The sequence below is a fragment of the Alligator mississippiensis genome, chromosome 3 (genome assembly GCF_030867095.1).
Source record: "Alligator mississippiensis isolate rAllMis1 chromosome 3, rAllMis1, whole genome shotgun sequence".
Lineage (NCBI taxonomy): Eukaryota > Metazoa > Chordata > Crocodylia > Alligatoridae > Alligator > Alligator mississippiensis.
Window position 1 is genome coordinate 196926690 of NC_081826.1, and position 14017 is coordinate 196940706.

Below are 14017 nucleotides of genomic sequence, written 5' to 3' on the forward strand. Positions count from 1 at the left end.
GTTTGAAAACTGAAGATCAATGCACTTCTCTTGCAGTTGCTGTTAGGTGTGCAAAGACAAATATGAGAAAGAGATTTTATAGGAGCAGTCAGCTTCTGGTGTATTATTAAAATTTCTGTCCATGCAATCCTAAATTGAGAACTTTAGAAGCAAAGTCACACCTATTACTTATACCCTAATTGCTTACTTGACATGCACCTCTTAGGCATGTCCCCTCACCTCCTGCTACAATGTACATTTTTGTGGGCACCCTCTACCACACTGCTGCCCCACACACCCCTGTCAGCCTATGACTCGGATTCCATCCCACAACAGGCCAACTGGGGGCAGCCTTTGAATTGAATTTGGAAACAGCCCCATACTCATTTAATAGATTTCATAGACATTAGGGCTGGAAGGGACCTCACGAGATCATCGGGTCCAGCCCCCTGCCCAAGTGGATGGATGTCAGCTGGGGTGAGATCACCCCAACAAGATAAGCATCCAAGCATTTCTTAAAGGTATCCAGAATAGGTGCTTGTACCACTTCTGGGGGGAGTCTGTTCCAGACTCTGGAGACTTGGACAGTAAAGAATTTTTTCTTTATGTCCAATCGAAAATGGTCTTTCAGCAATTTGTGACCATTCGATCTTGTCTTCCCTTGGGGTGCCCAGGTGAACAGATGTTCTCCCAGTTCCTGATGTACATCCCTTATATACTAATAGGATGCCACCAAGTCCCCCCTGAGCCTTCGCTTCTCCAGGCTGAAAAGTCCCATGCCTCTCAGCCTCTCCTCATAAGGCCTGTTTTCTTGACCTCTAATCAAGTGTGTGGCTCTCCTCTGGACTCTCTCAAGCTTCTCCACATCCTTTCTAAAGTGTGGAACCCAGAATTGGATGCAATATTCTAATTGCAGCCTCACCAAGGTTGAGTAAAGCAGGAGGATAACTTCTTGGGTCTTGCTTGAGATGCATCGGTAGATGCAAGCCAGAGTTCTATTTGCTTTGCTGGCTGCGGCATCACATTGGTGGCTCATGTTCACCTTGTGGTCCATCATGATCCCCAAGTCTCTTTTGGTTGTGGTGCTAGTGAGTGTAGCACTGCCAAGCCTATAAGTTTAATGTGGGTTTTTTCTTCCAAGGTGGAGCACCTTGCATTTCTCTGAGTTAAATGTCATCAGGTTTTGCTCCGCCCACCTTTCAAGCCTGTCCAGGTCAGCCTAAATTGTCAGCCTATCCTCTCGAGTGACCACACTTCCCCATAATTTGGTTTCACCTGCAAACTTAGACAGTCCTCTTCCGACACCCAAATCCAGATAATTTATGAATATATTAAAGAGTATTGGTCCAAGTACTGAGCCCTGGGGAACACCACTTGTCACCATTCAGCATGTTGACTCGGTTCGACTATCACTCAATGGGTCCGACTACAGAACCAGTTTCTCAGTCATTGGACTGTAAGTTTCCCAATTTTATCATGAGGACTTCATGGGAGACCAAGTCAAAGCCTTTTTTGAAATCGAAATATATGACATAAGCCTCTTCTTCGTTCAGGTGATGCATCACTTGGTCATAGAAGGAAATGAGGTTGGCCAGGCAAGACCTACCCACAATGAAGCTGTCTGTGGCTGTCTCTCAGAATGTTGCCTTTCATTAGCCTCTTGTTGATAGTTTCTTTGATGATTTTTTTCAAAAATCCTTCCAGGGATTGAGGTCAAATTGATTGGCCTGTAGTTTCCTGGATCTTCCTTCTTTTCTTTCTTGAAGATAGGTACCGCATCAGCCCTCTTCCAATATTTGGGAACCTCTCCTGAGTGCCATGAGTTCTCAGATATCCTCACTATTGGTTGTGCTATGATGTCAGCAAACTCTTTTAGCACTTTTGGGTACGTTCCATCCAGGCCAGCTGACTTGTCGATGTCCAGCCTCTCAATCTGTTCCCTCACAAGATATTCTCCAATTATAGGCATATGATCACCCTTATCCTGGTAGTCCTGCATCCTATCAAGCAGGGTGATCCCCTCTCCATGGAGGTTGGTCTGTCCCAGTCAGGGGCAGGTCCCGACCCCATGACTCAATCAGGTAATTGAGGCATGGGGCTTGGAAAGAGCTTCAGGGATGGGGCAGGTCCCAATCCCCTGCACCAATCATCTTGTGGGGCATCTAGTAGTGAGACCCCAACTGGGCAGGAATTCCCTACCCAGCTGTGGGCTCGCTGCTACCTGCCCCACAGGTAGATCAGGGCAGTGGTCTGGTACCTTCCCCTCCCCTTCAGCAATTTTCCAGTCCTCTGCCCTGATCAGGGGGATGAGGCTGGGAGGTCCCTGCTGCTGGGACAAGAGGACATTGTCTCTGCCCTAGCAGCAGTGTGCCAGCCCTCGCCAGGAGACAGCTGTCTCCTGGCCTGGTCCTCCCTGCCAACTCATGAGTAAACTGGTCCTGGATCTAATGCGCTTGTAGACATACCCCCTGAGTGCATATCAGTAATCATAGCAGCAGGGAGCACTTGGGGAATATGATTGAAATGACTCTAAATTGCCTGTATTGCCTCATTTTGGGAAGCTGGGACATGAGGAGTGGCAGTGAGTAAGCATACATGTTTCATGGAAATGTTCATGAGTATAGAAAAGAGGTGGTGGAGCCATGCTTTGGATCATTGCACCAGGCAGCATAGCCAGTGAACTGAACTGATTATGTTGGGGGCATGTGGTGTCAATTTCCCTTCTTGGTGTTGTTGCCTTTTAGAAGATTCTTCTTCAAGGGGCTGGCCTGTATTTTGACATTTACTGTCTTAATCTCTCTTTTCATTCACTTGACCATCATAGGGACTCAGTGTGTGAAATATGAAAATGATTTTTCTGGCACATGACTCTCTAACAGATTTCCTAGGCCCTGCTTTTGTCAATGTCACACTGGCCTCTGGTTCTGACAAGTTGAGAAGTTGCTTCTGTCTTATTGCAGGATTCTATTTCCTTTGAATCTGCTGAGAATTTCAAGAATTCATATAGGCTTTTTGAAAGGGCTGTGCATCCATAATCAACTTCTTTATGATATGAGAAATAGTCCTCCCTTGCTCATACATACGTTCCATACCATACCACCCACATTCCCTTTTACATACACATTCAAATAGTTCTGGCGCCTAGAAGAAATTTTGCAGAATTTAGTTCTTATCCTACATAATTTTAATATTTAGAAGCTGGATTTTTTTAAATAGCAATGGAGACTGGGTAAACTCACAAAATTTGGAGTCATGTTTTAATTGCAAACTACATACCCTGAAATTTACAGATATTTGGATTCTATGCTTTTGTTTGAAATCATCTCTAAGGAATATTAATGAACTTTTTAATGTAAATTCTTCACATTTCTTTGATTGAATCCATTGATATCCATTTCTTTTTCTTAAGTGTAGTTGGATGTCGCAAAGTTTTCATTTTTAAACATATCCCAGTATCTTTCAAGGCTGAATCTGAAATAGGGGGCCTGTTAGGAAACTAATACCCACTGATTCTTCTCATGTAATGTACTTCTGCTTTTTTATATTTTGAAGGCTTTCATCAGCTGCCTCTTAGACTTCTATTAAAGAAATAATGTTTCCAGGATACATACATATACCTAAAGATCATTTCTCACAGTACACTCAATAAACCATCATTGCCAGTCACACACAGGTAATACAAGCAGAATAAACACTTTAAAGTAAGTAGACAGAGTGCATTGCAGACAGAGTGCGCAAGTCATTGTAGTCTTCATTGTCTGCCTTCAGTTACATCAATAATGAAATACTTCATTTAAATGAACTGTGCATGTGCCTCAGTACTCGTCCTGTTCTTTTGCTTATCGTTTTGAGCCTTACACTTTCTTTCCCAGATGTTTTAATTGCTCATAAAACCTCTGTCAATTAATCTCAATGAATTTTTGTATCAGGATGTTCAAAATAACATAATTTTCATTCTAATTTGATGCACTGATACTTTAAAATTAGCAACAGTAATTCACGTGACATTACAATTAATATCTATTAGTTTAGATAATTTATCAAGGTTTCACATTAGCTCATAATGACTATTTTATTTAGAAATTAGTAATTCATGCATAATAAATGAACAGTGATTCCTTCTATAACTGCAGTTTCTCTACCATTTATTTTGTAATAAGGTAATTAGTTGATATAATTAATGAAAATATATATATACTGTATATTTATTAGCTTATTCCATAAGATATGAAAAAAAGAGCTTTGCTTTGGGATTTTACAAAGCACTTATATAATTTAAATACACATGTATTGGTACCCAAAAGTGCAATCATAGTATTTAAAAAATAAAACATGATGAACTATCTGGCTAATTCAAGCACAGATAAATGGAAATTACTGATACGTTGGGGGTACATTATCACATCAGTGTGTAGGGGTTTTAGCCTCAAGGTTCCTACTGATTTTAATGGAAGTTGCATAGCACATTCCCTGTGCACCACTTTGAAAAATTTCCCCTAGATCTAGTGGTTTGCTGTTAATACTATGGAGAACAAATCATGGGACATGGAACCTCATCCATCATTTTGACACATTTCTCTATGGAATGAGCAGAAACTGAAAAAAAATCTTCTAATACTACAGTTTCTTGCTTTTCTAAAACAATTTAATCCATCTTTGTTTTATATATATAATGCTCCATGTTTCTGTTCCCTGTCTTATTACATGGGGCATCCCCACATTTTAAATCCAAGTTGTGGATTTTCTGATGAAGTTTACACTGTTTGTACAAATCCTAGCTCTGTCCTCCTTCAAAATATGGAACATATTGTTCTCTGAAATAGAGCTTATTAGAAGCTTTCCACACAATACTTTTTTGTTAAAAAATGCGAGTTCATCAAAATTGAAATGTTCCACAGAAGAATTCCAACAGAAACCAAGAAGCTTTCCAATAGAACCCCACCTATGTCTTTGGCATCCCAAATTACTTACTCCTTCCTTGGCTGCCCACCTGGCAAGTTGACAGGTAGCCAGAAGCCTAGGAGCCACAGCTGAGGCTCCTGAGGCTTCCTCAGTCCCTGTCTCCAGGGCAGCTTGCCAGATCTTAGATCTGGAGTCTCAGGATTTTCAGCTTCCATCTCCTTGGCAAGGCAGGAGACCTGAAAGTCTTCACTATCAAATCCCCTGACAGGGTGTTAGGGCTTCAGGCAACTCAGGGAAGCCATCAAAATGAACATTGTGTTTACATTTTCCAAACACATTTTGCAGTTCCCATTCCATGATAATTTTTAAAGTTTAATTTTTGTTTTGTTTCAGCGGGAATTCTTCACTTAAATTTCAGAATAATCTTTGGCATAGAAATTCTAGTTTCCATCCATCTATGTCCTGCAGGTATGTCTCCCAAGGCTCCTTTAGAGAAGGTGCTCAAGACCAATATGACTACTAAATCCCTTTTCAAGATTAGAGTCTGAATTAGCTGCCTGGTTTGCAAGGTCAGACAGTCAAAGGTATTTGTACCTAAAGAAACCTAGAAAATGAATTGTTAAAGAAAATCCAGGAAAGGTAATAGGGATGGAAGAGGTAGTGGGCAGAAGAACTTAGAGGTAGGATGTCCACAGAGACAGTTCAGTCCTTTACAAGGGTGTGCAAAATGGCTGTATTCAGTTTGGATTTGGATTCGGCCCAAATTGGAGAAAGTTGTTTCATTCGTTGATTCAGATCACTGTCTCAATTCAATTCGGCTGAATCCAAATCTTAAGATTCAATACTGATTTGGAGAATCAGCAATTTGGCCATAGACACAGCTTTAAATGTTTTTTCTACGTACCTCGAGGTACCAGGTGTGGCTCGTGAATGCTGTGATGGTGGGGTGGATGAAGCGTTCCACAGGGCACAGTGTGGCCTCACTCTGTGCTTGGTGGTGAACCCAGAAATGGCCTAGAAGTACACCCCCCTGACCCAGGAGGCACCAGTCGCCAAGCCAGGGGGCAGATGGGGGTCCCCTGCACACTCCCCGGGAGACCCGGAAGTGGACCAGGAGTGCTTCTGGTCCACTTCTGGGTCTGCTGCTGAGTGCTCTTCCCCACCTCCTGTGGGACTCTCCATCTGCCCCATCATCTCAGCATTCATGAGCTGTCTGGTACCTTAAGGTATGTAGAAAAATCATTTAAAGCTGTGTCTCTATCCAAATCATTGAATCTTTCCAAATCTCTCTGAATAGATTCAGAGGGTTCTGATTCAATTCCAGGAGATTGAAGGGCCTCCTGATTTGATTCAGATTTAGAGATTTGGCTGCTGAATCAGGCTGAAATCTCAGCCAAATCGAATCAGTGACCGTAGTTGTGCACAGCCCTATTGTTAATGTCTCTTGTCCCCCTCTACAGGGGACACAGTAGAATACCCAGTAGAATGACTTTTGGACAACTTCCTCGTGGGACTTAGCAGTGCCTTTCTTTCACAGAGTTCTCTTTTCTAAACATTTCCATATGAGGGAGTGGTCAGGCTCATAGAATTAAAAATCTGTTTCACACATTTGGATGAATGGGAGGCAGGGGAACCCAGACACAAAAAGTGTCTAAAAATTATCAATTAAAATAAGCTGATAAAGCAACCAGGGGAGGTGGGGTGGAAAGACAGAGCCACTTAAGACTATAAGCAGACATTTGTTCAGAGAGAGAGATTTACAATTTCTGACAGAAAAAAAACACATACTGGAAATAAAGTATTAAACTGTAAACTGAAGCATCTTGGTGCCATCCTAAGCAGGATTTCATGCTGCTGTATAAAGCTTGAGACATGTAGGCTAATAACGGTTTAACTAAATATATATATATATATATAGAGAGAGAGAGAGAGAGAGAGAAATTTCAAACAATAAAGAAGAACTTTTTGCAAGTCAACAGAGGTGTCCTGCTTCTGAGTGGCCAGGAGCTGCAGGCACCCCACCCACAAGTTGCACAGTCTGAACCTCTCTAGGCTACATGCCATGCAAGCCACATGCCATGCCATGTGACCTTCCCACCATCTTCCCTGCACCATACATGCCCTTGATTTGTTGTGCAAACTCCTCATACCGCATTGCCTGGCCCCCTCTCCACAGAGCAGGCAACTCTTGCTGTGCTGCACTGGCATCTTCTTACTACATGGAGTCCCTTGTCCCTCTGGGCACTGTGGCCATGGGCTCTCTCTCTGGTCTACCTCCAAGTGTAGGGGTAGGCAGCAGAATCTGGAGGAGATACAGGGAGCCTGAGGACTCCAGCAGCTGCAGCAAGAGAGCAAGAAGGGGGACAGCAGCTATATCAGGAGCCCAGAGGTGGCAGGTTAACCCCTCAGGGACAGCATGTATCCTGCAGGCCACCAGTTGAACAGCCCTGCAAGTGAGACTAAAAAAATAAAACTTCTAGAACTGCAAAAGAGCTGATGCACAAAGGGTGATTCATGTATGGATTGGGCTGCAACAGCTTCCTTTTTTTTTTTTTTGAAAAAGAAACCAATCACTGGATTGTCTCTGCAAGTTAATACCAGGAGTCCCATCAGTTACAGAAAGTTACTTCCCTTAAGCAATAAAACCCAACAGGAGACTGGAGAAAGTTGGGTTCTCAGCTGGCCACCTGAGGAGCCCTCCTGCTAGTAGAATTGAAAGAAGTTTCAAAGATAAACTTCTATTACATGTCTCACTGTCTTTCAGCCTGTAAGGGAATGCCTGCAGTGATGCTAGAATAATCCTGAGCTATAATATCATCTAGAACAGAAGTAAAATTAAAACCCCAATAAGTCATTAATTTTCTATACAGCTGGTCAATTTGCTTTAACTACCAATCTAATTTTGATAAGGACTTAAAATATATGCATATCGTATCTCCAGATAATGAACTGGAAATTGTTTTAATCCTTTTGTAAAAAGTACATACTTGAATAGGTAGGAAGAGTTTATATAATTTAAACATTTTAGTCAGTAACTCAACAGTATAACAAGTACTTGTGTTTCACTAACAAATTCCACTCTAGGTTCCACTATAAAAACAATTTTATAGCAATAAGTGATTGTTAAGAATACTGTGCTCCAGATGATTATTTATGAGTGTAGCTCACTACTATTTTTAAAAAAGCATTTACTAGCTCTGAATTGTTGAAAACACAGATTATTCTAAATATAATAATTAAACTGTGTTGTTATCCTTTAATGGCTTAAAAAATGTACCTCAGTCAGAGGATACGCTGACACTCTCTTCTCCTACATCCTTGAAACTGCTGCATTTTCTGTCTCCAGGATCTTTTCCCTGTTTTAATTTTTTGCCCTTATTTTCTCCCTTCATAAGTCTTCTCTCCTAGCTCTGCACCCAGAATCTTGCAAATCTCTTTAAAGGCCACTTAACTCAACCTTCTCCTCTTCTCTAGTCTGTAATTTTATGTGGTTCCCTATTAGGGCATAACCCACTTCTGCTTTCCCTGTGCTCCAAGTCATACATACTTGGAGCTTGCCCCTCAATTTCACCAAAAAACCCATTTCTTTTAGGTAAACATAGAAGCTGTCCTTCAGTCCATAACTTACATTTTTTTTTTCCATCTTGGTCATATTATACTTTGAAAAGAAGAACTAAGTTAATAATGAATTTAAAAACCGATATGAACCAAGAGATCATTCAAGATCCATGTTAAATATATGCTCATTGCTTTTCTACTACATCCTTTTTTCCTTTGAATTTTGGCAACTTAGGGTTGGACTGGGCACAGTCCAGTTTGACACATCTTCATTGCTGAGTTAACTTGGAGATTTACTTGAGTGTTGCACTTCTCCACAAAATCATTTAGCCTGCAGTGAAGATGCTTTATCTTCAAAAGAGAGAACCTGCCACGTGTTGTTAGTGAATTCCCTTGAATGGTAATAACTCTCTAGTACCTTCCCACAATTCCCTACATGCTCTGTAGAATAAGCATTGTCTGACAATACACTAGGAAAGAACTGTAAGGTCTGCTAACTGTGGTGCTAAGAAAAAGGTAATATGAGGTTTTAGGACTCATGAGGTGGAAAACACTTCATCTACTTTACCTTCATTCAGAGCCAACCGTAACATATCTGGGAATTGCAGAATGTTCCACAGGTGATAATTTCCTGAAAGAAAATGAGGAAGATGGGTTACAGTAAAGTGAGGTAGGGCCATGGCTTTCCCTCCAAGTCTGGCCAATGCAGGTCTCTGCATGTGGAAGGTAGTAGGCTCTGCAGATCAGTGGTTCTCAACTGTGATGCTGTGGCACCCTCGAGTGCCATCAGGTCCCCGAGGGATACTGATGCAGGCACCACCACCATGCAGCCAGGTAAAAGTGCCCTGTGGACAGTGTTGCAACACACATGGTATGTTTACATGAGACACTTCACTGCACAGTAGACTAACGTACTGCACAGTAGATGTCACCATCTACATGTTCACACCATTTACTGTGCAGTACGTTAGCCTACTGCTCAGTTACCTACCACCTGTAAATACAAGTAGTAAACTAATTGTGCAGTAGATACTTCACAGTAGCACACATATAGATGTTAACTAGAAGCAAATTTGCTCCTGGTCAACCCCAACACCAGGGATCCACAGAGGACAGGGAATTTCTTTGGCCCTGGTGCTGCTCAGCTCCCAGCTCCCTGAGGAGCTGGGAGCCTAGCATCTCTGAGATTGGGGAGCTCTCTGCTTCCTGAACAGCCAGAGGCTGCCTGGTAGCTGCCCCAGAAGTGGGACAGCTCCTGGCCAGCCCTCAGCTGGGCAGGGATTCACCACCCAGCCAAGGGCTTGCTGCCAGCTGCCCTACCAGGCAATCAGGGCAGGGGGCTGGGAAACAGCTGTGGGGGGAGGGGACCCTTTCCCAACCTCTGTCCCAATCAGCCAATCAAGGCAGGGAGCTGAGAAAAAGCTGCCCTGGAGGTGAGACAGAACTCCCTACCCCCCAGACTCCAGGCCTTGCCCAGGTGCCCCCTGCCAAACCAGGGCTGGCACCTGGTGAAACCCAGAGTTCCCCCTGGCTGGCATATGGGAACAGAGCAGGGCAGTGAAATGCCACAGTTGGAAACAAATTTGATCCCATTGGGTGCATCCCCATGAGCGCACACATGTGGTTTGCAGTGCTGCAGACCTCTCTGCGGCACTACAGACTGCATGTGTCACACATACAGGCATTTACCACGTTGCTAATTTGTAGCATGGGATGGGTTTTTGACACCAGGAGATCCCTGTGTCAGGAAAACCTGAGCCAGAAAAAAGCAGGGCAGTGTACATGATGGCAGCATGTGCCACCCACAGCCAGAGCTTGACCAGCCAGAGCCATCTTTTGGCTGCTGTCCAGGTTCTGTGCACCCAGATTGCTACTGCTGGAATCCCAGGAGGCCCCTAGGACTCTAAGTAAGGGTGCTGGGGCCAGCCCAAGTGCTGGTCCCAGCTTCTCTTACCCCACCTAGGGAAACTTTCTGCATGCCAGAGCGCACATGCAGGGGCATTCCCCAGGGACAACATGTTCCTACTCATGGAGACACACCCATTAGGAGAAAATTTGCTCCCAACAGGTGCGCATGTAAATATGCTCCCAGGGAAAGCTTACTGCACAGTATTTTGCAGCTTTCTGTGCATTCATTGCACGTGTAGATGTGCTCATATATACCTCCAGGATTAGGGTTCTTCAATAACCCAACAGCAGGCAGAAGAGCTGGGTTATGTTGTAGCCTTTCCCCATCTGCCACAATCTCATAGTCCTCCTGGACACAGAGGCAGATGGGACAATTCCACCTGTCCCACATACCTCTGTTTCTGGAAGACACCATGCAGCACCAGACTGGGAAGGACTGCACAAGCCAGCTCTCCTGCCTGTATTAGTGTTATCAGAGAACCTTAATGCAAGAGGAGAGTATGCATATGCCACAATTCTTCTCAAAGGACAAAAAAATGAGAACCACTGTTTCAGATATTGTTCAAAGACAATAGTGCCATTCCTACATGCACTTGTAAGGACCCGACAAACAAATTCTCACAAACCCAGATACAGTTCCTCCTAGCAACTCTGGGCATAATACACCCCCTATAGTCTACTATTTCTGCACAAATAACAGAAACAACTCTAAGTAGCTCAAAAAAATGCTCAGGAAAGGAAACTTGCTTTAAAGACCCTACATAAATAACAACCATAAAGTTATCACAGCGATCTCTATTGCTTATAGTATGGCTGCACTTTTATTTTTTTCTTCTTAATAGTATTTAATTATGTAAGAATGTTAAACAAGCTATTTCCTTGTCCTTTCTACAGAATTTTGAATGTATCTAAATTACATATGTATTATATCATAGGACATTTCAGTCATTTCAAAACATTTTTCCTTAAAGGCAATGAAATTCTGTGAGTTGCATCAATCCCCCTCTGCACCTCTGCCATATTTGCTGTTCCACCTATTGTTATGCAAATTAAATTACATTACAAATCAGAGTTACAGAGACTTCACCCCTGAGGTGTGGTGCCTGAGGCAATGTCGACCACAGTAGACTGGGGGAGAGGGGGAAATGGGTGAGGAGGGAAGTAAGTCTGACCTTCCCAGGCTACTCCTGGTGCTGTTGCTACTGTGGCAGCATCAACTCTACTGTGGCAGCAGCCGCCCTGTGGCCAGGCCCCAAGGAGCTGGCCCTGATACCCTGTTCATTCCCTGTATGCCCCCCACTGCCTATACATAGGTAATTGGTACATGACTATGTACTTTGTATATTGGTAAAAGCTCCCCAGAAGAGACAGAACACCATTCCATTCACTCCACCTATATGGCTGAGCAGGGGAAGTATAGGGTTGTCCCTGCTGTGGGAAAGACTCTCAGGGAGAGATTTGGGTGCCCCCTTCCAGCTGAGCAGACACTAGGCCTGTGCGAAGTGGCTAGTATTCACTTCAGATTTGGATTCAGCTGATTTAGGGGACAGTGATTCGATTCGGCCAAATCTGATTCGGAGATTTGGCCGCCACCAAATTGACCATATCTCTGAATCAAACAGGCCCCATCCCCCCATCTCCTGCCAACTCTCCCAGCCCCATCAATGGCTGCCTCGCCCAGCCCCAGTGTCCCAGCTCTTTATAAAAACCAAAACCCTGCACTCTCTGGCTCCTGGCAGGCAGGGGGTGATCCTGGCTGCCCCCCACTTCCCCGCACTGCATGGGGGGCCCTGCCACAAGCCCTCATCCCCCACCCACTCTCCCAGCCCCAGCCTTCCTACTCTTAAAAAAAAAAAAAAAAAGCCCTGCACTCAGTCCCTGCCATGCAGGGAGGGAGATGATCCCTGCTGCCCCTCACTGCATGCTGCAGCAGCCAGTGAGTGCAGTGCTACTTTTTTTTTTAAAGAGCTGGGATGCTGGGGCTGGGCAGGGCAGCCATTAATTGGGCTGGGAGAGTGGGCAGGGGGTTGGGACCTGTAGCAGAGCCTCCCATGCAGCACGGGGCAATTGGGATCTCCCCCCACCTGGCAGCAGCCAGTGAGCGTGAGGTTTTTATTTTATTTATTTTTTAAGAGCCATGACATTGGGGCTGGGGGAGGAGGGGCAGCCATTGATGGGAGAGTGGGCGGGGTTCAGGGGGGTGCTCAGGTGGACTGGGGGAGCAGGCAGCGGATGAGGCCTAGCGGGGGTAGGCCTCATGGTCCCCTCCCTCCTCTTCCAGCCCTCTATTTACCCCCGACCCCCTATTTACCAGCACAGAGTCTGGGTCCAGTTCCCTGAGGTGGCAAGTGGGGATTGCCCAAATCTCTGAATTTTTCCAAAGCTCTCCGAATCTTTTCCAAATTAATTCAGTGAGCTTCGGATCAATTCATACCTTTTTAATGGTCTCCCAATTCAATTTGGATTTGGAAATTTGGCTGCCAAATCGGGCTGAGTCTCCTCCGAATCAAATCAGCACCCGAAGATTTGCACAGCCATAGCAGACACCAAAGCAGATGCCTCACTTGCTCTGCTTTAGTTACACTACTGTTACAAAGTATTTTTTTTTTTTTATATATGAGAGGTAAATATATTTACCATTCACAACAGGCAGCAGGAAGCAAATAGAAGGGTGATAAGAGAGGGCCATCATGATAATTGAAATAATTTCAATGTTCTAAGTGATAATCCTGATTAAATGGTGATGGGACAACCTCCCAAAAATACTCAGTGTGGGTTTATGGTTTTTTGTCCTTAAAAAAGGCCTGAAAAATCCCATAAGAACAAATTTATTCCAAGATTTATAATACTTCTGATGTCTGTTCAGGCTGGAAATCCTATGAGAATGGTTCCTGTCACAATATTTTGACCCTCCTGATCCCAGATGGATGGGCTGAGAAAGAGCAGAGACTTAGAAAAATGTAGGAGAAAAATGTAATTAGTTAACTATACTCCCTTAAAGCTCAAACAAAGAGATGGAGACTAATGCGGATCTCATTTATGCCTGCTTCATAATGACCAAATTCTACTGACTTCTGATTACCGCTGGTGAAAATATAGGAAATATCACTGGCTCTGTGCTGTCAAGTTTGCGGAAAAGGAATCAAACCCTTCTTATTTTATCAGAACAAGTTTGTCAATCCCACTTTTGAAAGCAAACCATGCATGCAATGGTAAAGGATACTGAAAGGACAGAGGTTGAAAAACATAGAGCCTTATTCTCCCTGTTGTACTAATGACAAATAGAACTAACTTCATGGAGAAAATCAAAGAAGAATTAAGATCTAACCTCCAAGGGGATTTTGCTGGCTGTAATGCCAACAGGCTTTGAAAATATGGTTTAAAATAAATGTAACCTGAGGAATGAATAGAAAAATAAATAAATAAAAGGATTCCTTGAACCAGTATATACCTATAAACTAAATAATGCAGAACACCAGTAGTTGTTATTCTGGGTTCTGACCTGTAGCTAAGAAATCCTCAGAATAAAAAGAAAAAAGAAGTTAGCTATTTTGTATAATATGTTTGTTTCTTTCTTGGCCACACATTCAACTAAGTGAATCTTTAAAAGTGGAATAGAGAAGCAGAGCTGATGAACAACCAACTGAAACATGCTTAAGGCAAAAAACAG